This window comes from Prionailurus viverrinus, chromosome D2 (assembly GCF_022837055.1).
Source record: "Prionailurus viverrinus isolate Anna chromosome D2, UM_Priviv_1.0, whole genome shotgun sequence".
Classification (NCBI taxonomy): domain Eukaryota; kingdom Metazoa; phylum Chordata; class Mammalia; order Carnivora; family Felidae; genus Prionailurus; species Prionailurus viverrinus.
In genome coordinates, this window is record NC_062571.1 from 1,228,107 (window position 1) to 1,241,612 (window position 13,506).

Below are 13,506 nucleotides of genomic sequence, written 5' to 3' on the forward strand. Positions count from 1 at the left end.
TCGGTGACCTGGAGGACAGAGTAGTGGAAAGCAATCAAGCCAAACAGAAGAAAGAAAAATAATAATAAATGAAAATAGACTCAGGGAACTCAGTGACACCATCGTGTGCAATAACATTCATGTTATAAGGATTCCATATGGGATTAAAGGGGGCAGAATGTTTATTTGAAAAAACAATAGCTGAAAATTTCCTCAATCAGAGGAAGAAAACAAAAATCCAGATCCAGGAGACAAAGAGAAGCCCCAACAAACTCAACTCAAGGAGGTCCACACCAAGACACATAGTGATTAAAATAGCAAAAAAAAAAAGTGATGAAGAGAAAAATTTACAAGCAGCTTGTGGAAAGAAGACAGTTACACACAAGGAAAACCCCATAAGGATATCAGCTGATATCTAGCAGAGACTTTCCAAGCCAGAAGGGAGTGGCATGATACATTGAAAGTGCTGAAAGAAAAAAAACTTGCAACCAAGAATACTCTATCCACCAAGGTTATCATTCAGAATAGAAGGAGAGATAAAGAGATTCTCAAACAAACAAAACTTTAAGGAGTTTATCACCACTAAACCAGCCTCACAAGACATGCTAAGGGGGATTCTTTGAGTGGAAAGAAAAGGCTATAATCAGGAATAACAAATTACGAAAGAAAGAAATCTCACAGTTACATACAAATATAATAACATACAAATATATGTAGATTAATCACTTATAAAACGAGTATGGAGGTTAAAGCACAAAAGTAGTAGAATCAATTATATCCATAAAAATCAGTCAAGGGAATCACAAAATAAAAGGATGTAAAGTATGATATCATTACATAAAATGTGTATAGGTGGAGTAGAAATTTAGTTTTTTTAGAATAGGTTCAAACTTAAGTGACCATCAACTTAGTATAGACTACTGTATACACAGGATGTTATTTACATATGCCTAATGGTAATCACAAATCAAAAATCAGTAACGGATATGCAAAAAACAAAGACAGAGGAATCCAAGTATATTGAGAAGACAGGAACATAAAAGACCACAAAACAAATAACAAAATGGCAATAAGTACATACCTGTCAATGATTACTTTGAATATAAATGGAATAAATATTCCAATCAAAAGACTTAGGGTGAAAGAATGCATAAAAAAGCAAAACCCATCCATACGCTGCCTACAAGACACTCACCTCAGACCCAAGACACATGCAGATTGAAAGTGAAGGGATGGGAAAGTGAAGGGATTATACAAATAAAAGAAAGAAAGCTAGGGTTGGGGCGCATGGGTGGCTTAGCTGGTTAAGTGTCTGACTCTTGGTTTCGGCTCAGGTCATGATCTCATGGTTCTTGAGAATGAGCCCCATGTGCTGTCAGGACAGAGCCTACTTGAGATTTTCTCTCTCTCCCTCTCTCTCTGCTCCTCCTCTGTTCTTACTCTCTCTCAAAAATAAATAAATAAACATTAAAAAAAGAAAGCTGTAGTAGCCATATTTATATTGGACAAAATAGACTTTGAAACAGAGACAGTAACAAGAATCAAAGTAAGACACTACCTAATGATAAAGGGAACAATCTAACACGAGGATACAACAATTGTACATAATTATGCACCCAACACAGAGCACCTAATACTTAAAGGAACTGTTAGCAGACATAAAGGATGAAACTGAAAACAATACCATAATAATAGGAAATTTTAACATGGCACTACATCAATGGACAGATCATCCAGGCAGATAATCAACAAGGAAACACTGGTTTTGAGTGACACATTGGATTAGACGGACCTAACAGATAGATTCAGAACAGTCCCTCCTAAAACAGTGCACTACACATCTTTTTTCAGGTGCACATGGAACATTCTCCAGAGTAGATCACATGTTAGGCCACAAAATAACTCCCAATAGGTTTAAAAGAAGATTGAAATCATATCCATCTTTTCCAATGACAACAGTATGAAACTGAAAATAAATCACAGGAGAAAATCTGGAAAGAACACAAATATACGGAGGTTAAATAACATGCTACAAGCCATGAATGGGTCAACCACAAAATCAAAGAACAAATCAAAAAATACATGGCGGCAAATGAAAATGAAAACACAATGATCCAAAATAGTTGGGATTCAGCAAAACCTGTTCTAAGAGGAAAGATTATAACAATGCAGTCCTACCTCGGGAAATAATAAAAATGGCCCAAAGCCATAGAATGAAGGAAATAATAAATATCAGAGAAGAAATTATTGAAATAGAAACTAAAAAAAAATAGAACAGATAAATGAAACCACAAAATTGATAAACCTTTAGCTTGATTCATGAAAAAAGAAGAGAGAGTACTCAAAAAAAATCAAAAATTAAGGAGGAGAAATAGCAGCAAACACCATAGAAATACAAAGAATTGTAAGAGAGTATTATGAAAATTATTTGCCAAGAAACTGGACAACCTAGAATAAATGGATAGATTCCTAGAAACACATAACCTTCCAAAACTGAGTCAAGAAGAACTAGAAAATTTGAATACACTGATTACTAGCAATGAAATTGAATCAGTAATCAAAAAACTCCCAAAAACCAAACTCTAGGACCAGAAAGCTTCACAGGTGAATTCTATCAAACATTTAAAGAAGAGTTAATAACTTTTCTTTCTCAAACTATTCAACAAATAGAAGAGGAAAGAAAGTTCCAAATTCATTCTATGAAGCCAACATTACCCTGATACCAAAACCAGACAAAGACACTACAAAAAAGAGAACTACAGGCTAATATCTCTGATTAAAAAAAATCCTCAACAAAATATTACCAAACTGAACCTAGCAATACATTCAAAAAGTTGTTAACCACGATCAGGTGGGATTTATCCCAGGGATGCAAGTGTGGTTCAGTATTCACAATTAATCAATGTGAGACACCACATTAATAAAAGGATAAAAAAAAATACGACCATTTCAATAGATGCAGAAAAAACATTTGACAGAGTACAACATTCATTTATGATAAAAACTCTCTATAAAGTAGGGTTAGAGGGAACATACCTCAACATAAGAAAGTCCATACATGAAAAACCCACAGCTAAAAGTCACACTCAATGGTGAAAAACTGAGAGCTCTTTCCTTAAGATCAGGAACAAGATAAGTTTGTCCATTGTCACCACTTTTATTCAACATAGTACTAGAAGTCCTAGCCACAACAATTAGACAAGAAAAAAAAGGCATCCACATTGGTAAGGAAGAAGTAAAATTTTCACTATTTACAGATGCCATGATACTATCCATAGAAAACCCTAAAGATTCCACCAAAAAAACTACTAGAACTGATCAATTAATTCAGTAAAGTCACAAAGTACAAAAGTCATACATTAAAATTTGTTGTATTTCTATACACTAATAATGGAGTAGTGGAAAGAGAAGTTATGAAGACAATCCCATTTATAATGGTGCCAAAAAGAATAATATACCTAGAAATAAATTTAACCAAGGATGTGAAAGACCTGTACTCTGAAAACTATGACTGATGAAAGAAATTGAAGATGACACAAACAATGGAAAGACATTCCATGCTCATGAAATGAAAGGACCAATATTGTTAAAATGTCCATATTACCCAAAGCAACCTATAGACTTAATGGAATCCCTGTCAAATACCAAAAGCATTCTTCACGGATATAGAACAAATAATCCTAAAATTTGTACGGAACCACAAAAAGAAAAATCAAATGACCAAAGCAATCTTGAAAAAGAATGAAATCGCCATTTTGGATCTCAAGATATACTCCAAATCTATAGTAATCCTAACAGTGTGGTACTGGAACAAAAATAGACACATAGATTGATGAAACAGAATAGAGACCCCAGAAATAAACTCATGATTTTATGGTCAATTAGTCTTCAAGAAAGGAGACAAGAATATACAATGGAGATATGACTTCAACAAACTGAGCTGAACCTGGACCGCTTTCTTACACCACACACAAAAATAAACTCAAATTGGATTAAAGATCTAAATGTGAGACCTGAAACCATAAGACTCCTAGAATAATACATAGGCAGTAATCTCTTTGACTTTAGCCATAGAAACATTTTTCTCAATATATCTCCTTTGCCAAGGGAAACAAAAGCAATATTAAACTATTGGGACTAGACCAAATTAAAAAGCCTCTGCATAGCAAAGAAAACTACCAATAAACCAAAAAGGCAACCTACACAATGGGAGAAGATATTTGCAAATGATATATCCAATAATAGGTTGATATCCAAAATATATAAAGAACTTCTACAACTCAACACTAAAAACCCCCAAATAATCCAATTAATTCAGAGGATCTGAATATTTTTTCCAGAGAAGACATACAGATGGAAAACAGACACATGAAAAGATGTTTAATATCTAGTCATCAGGGAAATGCAAGTTAAAAACACAAATTAAGGTATCACTTTATACCTGTCAAGAAGCTAAAATCAAAAATAAGAAATAACAAGTGTTGGAAAGGATGTGAAGAAAGAGAACCCTTGTGCACCATGGGTAGGAATATAAACGGTGCAGCCACTCTGGAAAACAGTATGGAATTTCCTCAAAAAATTAAAAATAAAACTACCCTATGACCCAGTAATTCTACTACTGGGTATTTACCCAAAGAAAGTGAAAACATTAATTTGAAAATATGTATGCACACCTATGGCTATTATAAATTTATGATATATTTATATTATATTCACATACAAATAAATAATGGAATATTACTCAGCCATAAAAAATAATGAGATCTTGCCATTTGCAGGCACATGGATGAAACTAAAGAATATAATACTAAGTGAAATAAGGCAGTCAGACAAAGGCAAATACCATATGATTTCACTCATATGTGGAATTTAAGAAACAAAATAAACAAGCAAAGGAAAAAAGAAACAAACAAAAAACAGACTCTTAAATACAGAGAACAAGCTGACGGTTACCAGAGGGGAGTTGGGTGGGGTGATGGGTGAAATAGGTGAAGAGGGATTAAGAGTATTCTCACCTTGATGAGCACTGAGAAATGTGCAGAATTATTAAATCACTATAGTGTACAACTGAAATTAATATAACACTGTGTGTTAATTATAATTAAATTTTTGAAAAATCCCAGACACAGAAGATCACATATGACACGATCTCATTTACATGCAATGGCCAGAATAGGCAAATGTATAGGGCCAGAAAGTCAATTAGTGCTCACCAGGGCTGATGGGAAAGGAGTTAGTGATTGCTAACGGGTACAGGGTTTCTTTTGGGGGTGATATAACTGTCTTGGAATTTGATGGTAGAGATGATTGTACAACTTTGTAAATATTATAAAAACCACTGAATTGAACCTTTTAAGAATGAATTCTTTGATATATGAATCATATTTCAATTGAAAATACATAATAAAAAATCTAGACAAAACAAACACGCCCAGAAACCTCTCAGCTGGCCAAATTTGGTCAGCAGTCCAGAGATTGTCAACCCTTGCCCTATTGTCAACAGGGGGCACATGGGGGTGGATCTTAGAGCCTTTAGAAAATGCTGATGCTAGACCCTCCCCTCTATGACACTGATTCGGTTGGGGTGGGGTAGTGCCCGTGTGCTCTCTCCAAGTGATTCTGGTATGCAGCCATGACAGAGAAACACTACTAGTCAAGAGCAGTGTTTCTACCCCAGGTGTAGCCCAGATCTTTTGTAAATCACTGTGGTAGGTAGAACAATGGCCCACCAAAGATGCCCAAGTCTGAATCCCAGGAACCTGTGAATATGTCCCTTCCATGGCAAAAGGAACTTTGCAAATGTGATTAAGGAAAACCTTCTTGGACTGTGTGTGGGCACAAGCTGACCTCACAGGTCCCTAAAAGCAGAGAGCCTCTCATGGCTGTGGTCAGGACGTGAATAGAGAAGAGACAGCAGTTTGGCTGTCTGGATGATAGAGAAAGGAGGCCATGAACCAAGGAATGTGTGTGGCTTCTAGAAGCTGGGAAAAGCAAGGAGACAGATTCTCGCCGAGTCTCCAGAAACAAGCTGGTGGACCTTGATTTTAACCCGCGTTGAACTTCTAGTCTACCAGACCTCAGTGTAAGCTTCTATTGGTACAAGTCAAAATAACATGGAGTTTTAGATAATGTTTCTTCTTTTTTAGTATAAATATGCTGCATGTAATATTTGGAATGTATTTACACTAAATATTTATATGTTGTTTATCTGTAATTTGAATTAAATTGAATCACCTGTATTTTATCCGGTGACCTTACTAGTGTGTTTATCGAAAAATAATTTTTCAACCAAAAAGTTAATGTTTCTAGAATATGAGTTGATAATAAGCCTTGTTGAGTCTTATAATGATGCACATAAAATACACATATGAACAATATAATTAATTAGCCATTCTTTCGGTGCTATTGAAAACCTTGTCATAGCTTGCTTAAGTGATCGATTTGAAAAACTGAATCCCCAGCTAAGATTTAGTTTTAAAAATGTTTTCCTGCATATAGATACTTCTAACTTCAAAATTTTAGGAAAAACACTTCACTTTTTATCATAAATACTAATTAAAATACTTGGCAGATAATATATTAAGTTACTCTATACCACTGAGACTTCTTACATACTGAACATTCACTTTTGCCAGCACAAAACTCCAAATGAGACAGGGTAATTAATCACTAACTTCATTAATGTAAATTCAGCTTTGCACTTTATTTCTCAAAAACTTAATTAAGAGAGTGAAAAAAATTAAAGTAATATATAATGTAAATGTGGTTTCTCTCAGGAGATTTAAGCCACTGCAATCTTTTTACCTTAGGGAAATGGGTGAGGAATTTTACAAGTGAGGATATAAATCAATAGCCTTGTCACTGCTCTGAAAGACTACTATACTAATGACAGTAATTATTTTTAAAGGACTGTTTTGAAATGTGTGGAATTGAGCCTTAAAAATTAAGCTGTCTCTTTATAAATGTGCTCTCCCTCATCTAAGAGAATGAAGCGACTTCTCCAACCTCGTCAGCAGTGATGTGTCTGTACTGATTCATCCCTGCAGACCGTCCAGGGTCTCCTCTGATGACCAGCACGCAGGGGACACCGACTTGTTGGGGGTAGCTACATATGTTGCAATGCCGCCTGATAAATAAAATGAGGTGCCCCAGACCCGAATCCCTGGAGAATCACAAGATTTCTTTCAGCTCACAGATTCATCAATTTCTTCTAGGGGCTCAGAAGTCTTATTTTATACTGTAGATTTAGCAGGTAAATTGAAATAGGGACACATGGATGTGCTGATCTCGTGATTCCAGGCATAAAGTCAATCCAAACCGGTTGCACATTTTCAAGCTTGGAGATGCAGTTTTTCTCTGCTTTGAGTTGTATACCTGTTCCTGAAGGCTGCTTTCTATCTTGCACTTGCCTTGCAAATTTGGCAGTGGCTCTTGGTCCAAAGCAACAATATTTTCTCTCGTCACTTGGTGTGGTCTGAAGTGTGCTCCTGAAAACTCATTTCTAGTAAGGACACAAATGTATCTCCTATGTGGTCTTGCTGCAGAGCCTCAAATACTCTCATCGCAATTTCATCCTATAGTTTAAGGCAGGACTGGTAAATTGTTTCTATAACAGGTGAATTAGTATATTTTTTCAGATTTGTGGGTATAAGGTATCAGTTACAACTACTCAACTCTGTCATTGTAGAACTGAATATATAACTGTGACAGAGAATAGCTGTGGTTGTGTCCCAATTAATTTTATTTACAAATATAGGCAATGAGACAGATTTGACTGTATGCTGTCTATCTCAGTATAAAGTATTACCTCTTTAGAAGATCTTGGTAAATTTCAAGCCCTTTGGTAAGGAACTATATTAAGCCATGACCTGTCTTCCACAATTTATTGTGAATTTTATTACATTTTCAACCAATTGTCTGAAGACTGAAAAAATGCAGGATATTTTTGACAGAGGAAAAAAATAAGTTCGAGGACAAGGCAATATTCTACAAAATGTGTTCCTATAGAATGCTAATTATGTAGAACATTAACAAACATAGTACAAGGGTCAATTATAATTGTAAAGCTGTGATTTTTAAAAGTCAGCTTTCTGTACTCTAAGATTTTTCAGTCTTTAATATGCTAATATACATCATAGAGCTCCAAGATTGGATTATGGTATAGATTTTTGCAAAATAGTACCTTAATTTTGCAGTGTACCTGCAACCCTTAAAAATATTGATCATTAGCACAAAAACATAGTCCGTGTGGGCCACCATGCTTAGGATATACTTAGGTAGCCATGGAGGTGTAAAGGTTGAAGATCCAGAAGAACCAAAATATCTATCTAGAAGGCAGATAACAAACCATTCTTTCGCCGCAGAGTGAAATTCTGTGCTTTCAAGAGCTATGATATTTTGAGCAATGAAGATAAAAACGTCATAGAGATATTTATTGTATGGTTGTTGAATGGGAATTGATTTGCAAAAATAGTTTGTATTTAGTCAGAAAAATTTAGTATCAGATGCTCATGAAATTGGATGCAGATTGAAAGAAAGCATATCTTCAATGAGCCATTAAATAATAAATTACACATATTAGTCCTCCCTTTATCCTCAGGGGCTACGTTCTAAGACCTTCACGGAGGTCTGAAACCACAGAGAGTGACGAATCCTGTATATGCTATGTTCCTTTCCTGATACATACACACGTGAGATAAAGTTTACTTTATAAATTAGGCACAGTAAGGGATGAACGACAATATTAATAAAATAGAACCATTATAACCGCCTCCTATAATAAAAGTTACGTGAATGTGGTCTCTCTCAGAATATCTTGTATACTCACCCTTCTCGTGATGATGTGAAATAATGAAACTCCTGTGTGATGAGATGAACTGAGGTGAGTGTCGCAGGCGTGTAACTGAGCGTTAGGTTATTACTGACCTTCGCCAGAGGTGAATGACGTGGATGGCGTCATGTGATGCGAGGCTGCCCTTCTGATGATGTGTCAGGAGGGACATCACCTGCTTCTAGACCCGAGCAAGGTTGACCCCAGGTAACTGAAACCACAGAAAACAAAACTTCAGGTAAGGGAGGACTACTGGAATACTAACACTTATGCTTGATTAGAAATATGTTGTTCATATATTGTACAAGAAAATCTTCCCTCTTTGTCAATATTCTGGCGTCTGTTATTCTGGAAAGAATCTTTGCCATGATACTCCCTGAGCAGGAGAATGAACCCACAGTTGAATGAGAAAGAAGTACTTTGCTGCATTAATATCAGAATAACGTTTCTCTTCCTAAATCCCTTTCTAACATTTCTAGAGAAATTCCACTGCACAGGTAAATATATCAGGCCAGCTCTATAAATATAATGCCTCGTGAAGAGGAAAGGCATACAATAACACTCAGTTCTAGTATGTTTGCCATGACGAAAATTACGGCCGTGCAAAGGAGAAAATTGTGATAGGCATTCATACTTTGGAATGATCATTTCTGAAAAGCTATAAACATACAACGGAATTCTGAGAATTACCTTTGGAAAATTTGAGTTACATCATGCTAACTTTAAGTATTTATTTATCTGCCTGTACATTTTTTAAATTTTCAATGAAATGTTTATAATACTGATAAGAAAAAGCTTACTGTTGCCCTGCTCCCACACTTTTTCCACTCCTCTTGCATTTGGAGTTTTGTAGGCATTGAATGAGGCTTGGGATTTGGAACCGAGCACATTCTTCTTCTAAGTCTTCTTGGGGGTTTCAGGGGCCTTTCACATTATCTGTGATCGTCAAACATGCTTGATAAAGACTAATTCTTCAGCATCGTGTCACAAACTCCAAAATTACCTTTCACCGCTTCTTGCCTTCCACTGACTCGTGTAATTATTTATTCTGTTTTCTAGGTCTGCAGAGGAAAATAATCTAATTCCTACCAAAGTATATAAACCAATGTTAATGTCTCCATGGATACATATTCGTTTAAAAAGTTATGCAAGGGCGGGGGGGGGCACTAGAGTGTCTCAGTCAGTTGAATGTCAGACTCTTAATTTCGGCTCAGGTCGTGATCCCAGGGTCGTGGGATCCAGCCCCACTTCAGGCTCTGTGCCGAGCATGGATCCTGCTTGAGATTCTCTCTCCCTCTCCCTCGATCCTCTCCCCTACTGGTGCTCTCTCTTCCTCTCTTGAATAAATAAATAAACAAACAAACAAATAAATAAATAAGCTATGCAATAGTAAGTTATCTAAGTCCCTAGTCCCACTTTAATTCAGTGTGGTGTAGAACTCCTGACATCTTTTTTGAAATGAGTAATCCGCATATTCAATCATAGAATTACAATTTCAGGGTAATGATTATAGCTGTAGAGACATTGTTTTTCCTGGACCTATTCATTTTTGAAAGGAAGAAGTCCAGGTCTACAGAGCAGAAGTCTAGAGGCCATTATAAAACTTGCTACAGTTTAGGCAGGCCAGTGTCAGCAATGGGCTACATAACTCTTGATAGATTCCCTCCTATGTATTCTGTGTTTTAAAAAAGTATTTTACGTTTTGTTTTCTAATTTCCTGATGTTAATATAGAAAAATACACTGTATTTTTTAGGTTGACCCAGCATCTTGCAATATTGCTAAATTGCCTTTTTTCATTCTAATACACTGTTTATAAATTCTTTGATGTATTTTGCATATGCAATGATGTTGACCTGCAAATAATGACAGTTTTCCATTTTTTCTTTGAATCGTTATAACTGATATGTCTTTGTCTTGCCTCGGTGCTCTAGCATTAACATGTCCGTATCATTGTTGGAGAGAGGTACAGATGGTAGACGTGCTTCTTTTCTGACTTGAGAGGAAAGTATTCAGTATTTCACCATTCAGAATGGTTTGGCTGTACTTTTTATTATGAATGTGCTCTCTCAGATTAAGGAAGTTCCCTTCATCCTTGCTGGTTTGTTGGGAGTTTTTATCATGGGAGCACGGTGAATTTTGTCAAATTAATCTATTGAGATGATCCCAGGGTCTCCATCTTTTATTTAACTAATGTGATAAATTACATGAAATGTTTTTCAAGTGTTAATTCAACTTTACACTTCCAGAATGAATTCTAGGATCATGACGTGTTTTCCTTTCTGTGTGCCATTGTAATTTGCCAACGCTTAATGTAGATGTTTGCATCTACACGGATGAAAGGCACTGACTTACCATTCTATTTTCCTGCAATGTCCACTTCAGACTGTGACATCCAGGCACTGCCGGTCTCGTGACATGAGTGTGGTACTTTTTTCTCCATTCTCTGTGTTTGATATATTGTTTCTTCCTTAGATGATTGATTGTATTCATCAATGAAATCATCTTGTCCTGGAGTTTTCTCTGTGGGGTTCTGTGGGGTTCTGTTTCATTTTGTTTTGTGCTAGCCTTTTTTTTAAAGTAGTTTACAAAACGAACCTTTAAACCAGTCCACTACCAAACAAGCTACAGGTGTTGATTTGAATGCTAAGAAACAATGCTTTAGTAGCACGCTTCTAATGTGAATTCAAGTCCATATTAATTAAATTTTCAGATAGTTACCATAGGAACGCAGGAAAATGAAACCTTGTATCTCTGTCTTTAATATGCCTGCATTTATATCAAGCTTACTCTTCTAAAGGCATTGCAAAACTATCAAGAATTAATTTAAGAGATCTCTATACATACCCCAAACTCATGTTAAATTTCCATTAACAACTATAAAAAAATGGTATCTATAAACACGACCAGAAATTCTGATATCGTTTCCCTCCACTTATGATGACAGTTTGATTTTTATTTTGTGTGCCTGTAGCCGTCATGGCCCCAAGCATGACAGGGTGGCCTCTGGACCATCAACTCTGTTCATATCAGCGTTGTTTTCTTTTGTCTTTTGTATTGTATGTATTTTTGCATCTCTGTACTTTCAACCAAGTAGGGTCTTGATATTTAAAATTTGCCTAGTATAAACTGCATACAGTAATTTCCTGGTATTCTCTTATCCAATTTTACACTTTTTTTTCCTTCAATACACGGTAAACATTTAGGAAAGAATGGCTTAAGGTAGCCTCTCGGCCTAAAAGTGCATAAACTTTCACAAAGGGACAAGTTCAGTAACATTCTCAAAACTAGAATGGCATAAAGTTCAAACACGAAACAAAGAATAGAACTCGAAAGGTATTTTGGATCATTTCCACGGCTATGCTTTTATAACAAAGCAGACAAAATTGTAACGAAAGTTTGGAGGAACAGACAAATGGTTTTATTCTGTCTTTCCCGGAGCAATCATTTAACAGCCAAGCTTTGAAGTAGATGCGTTATAAAGCATTTATATTTTAAAAGAAAAAAGAAAAATATGTAGGGTGCAATTTCTTTCTAATTGCGGTAGATTTCTCTTATAAAACTGTCAGGCCACACAAGATACACTTAAAAGTCGAATGAGCTCCACATATAAATTTGAGTTGAAGGTAGTGATTTTCCTACCTAGTTTTAATACATAATAAACAAGTTGGCAATAAAATCTTCAAAGGTGATTTCTAAAGGAATGATTTGCTTTGAATTATGATAATAATGAACACGGCCTTCATTCGCCTCCAGTAAACCCAGAGGCAAAAGTTACTAACACACAGCAATTTGCGGATATCCCTGGCAGGCAAAAAACGACGTGTCGTAGCTGCTCACCTGTCACACACAGAGTACCTCCGAAAATGGCACATCAGTGGTGAGGGGAGGCGGTGAGATGAGGCAGGGAGTCCGGAAGGGGGGGCACGGGACCCTCATCACACTTCTCCGTGTCTCCTGACTGGCTCAATGCCAACATCAGATCTGATCATTTCTGCGCTCTCTTCTGGTACGAATAAGCTAACACGTGATGTCTTTAGGAAGTTCTCAGGCTTTGTATTCAAGCGTGCAAAAAAATATAAATGTAACTTCAAAGTTTCCTGTATCAAGCTGAATATTTTATGGCTACTGTGTTTGATGGGACTACCTAGGCGGAGTCCAGGTGAAAACGTGTTCAGGTTAAGTTTCAACGCACTTTTGGAAGGGTTTTCTCCCCCCTCCCTCTCTGTTGCTTGTGTGGCATCTCTCTTGTCGTAAGGTCCGCTGTGTTGTCCGAGCATCTGGCGGCCCCTGTCAGGGGTCACCTGCCAAGGGACAAACGTTCTCCGAGCTGGACCTCGCCATGGGCACCATCCACACTGCTACCCTCTTGTAACAGACCTACAGTGTGTTCCCTCTAATGTAAACAGCTGTAAACTTCGGCTCTCCCCTCACGCTCTTCTAGAAACAGGAGAGACTTGCCGGCTCCTTGGTTCATCTCAACTCCGGTCGCTTCCGTGTAGCACTCCGTGGATGTCCACACAGCGGCTGGGGAAGGCCCCGGTCGGCCTCTCTGTCCTGTCTGGAGGCCCTGCTGTTTCCCTCACCACACATCCTCCCAGAGGGCGGGATGAAGACTTTCTTCACAGAGAGATACCTCAGGGTCCTACTTCGTCACGTGGCCTCCTTCTTATACTCTTATTTCTTCACTCTCCTTGGG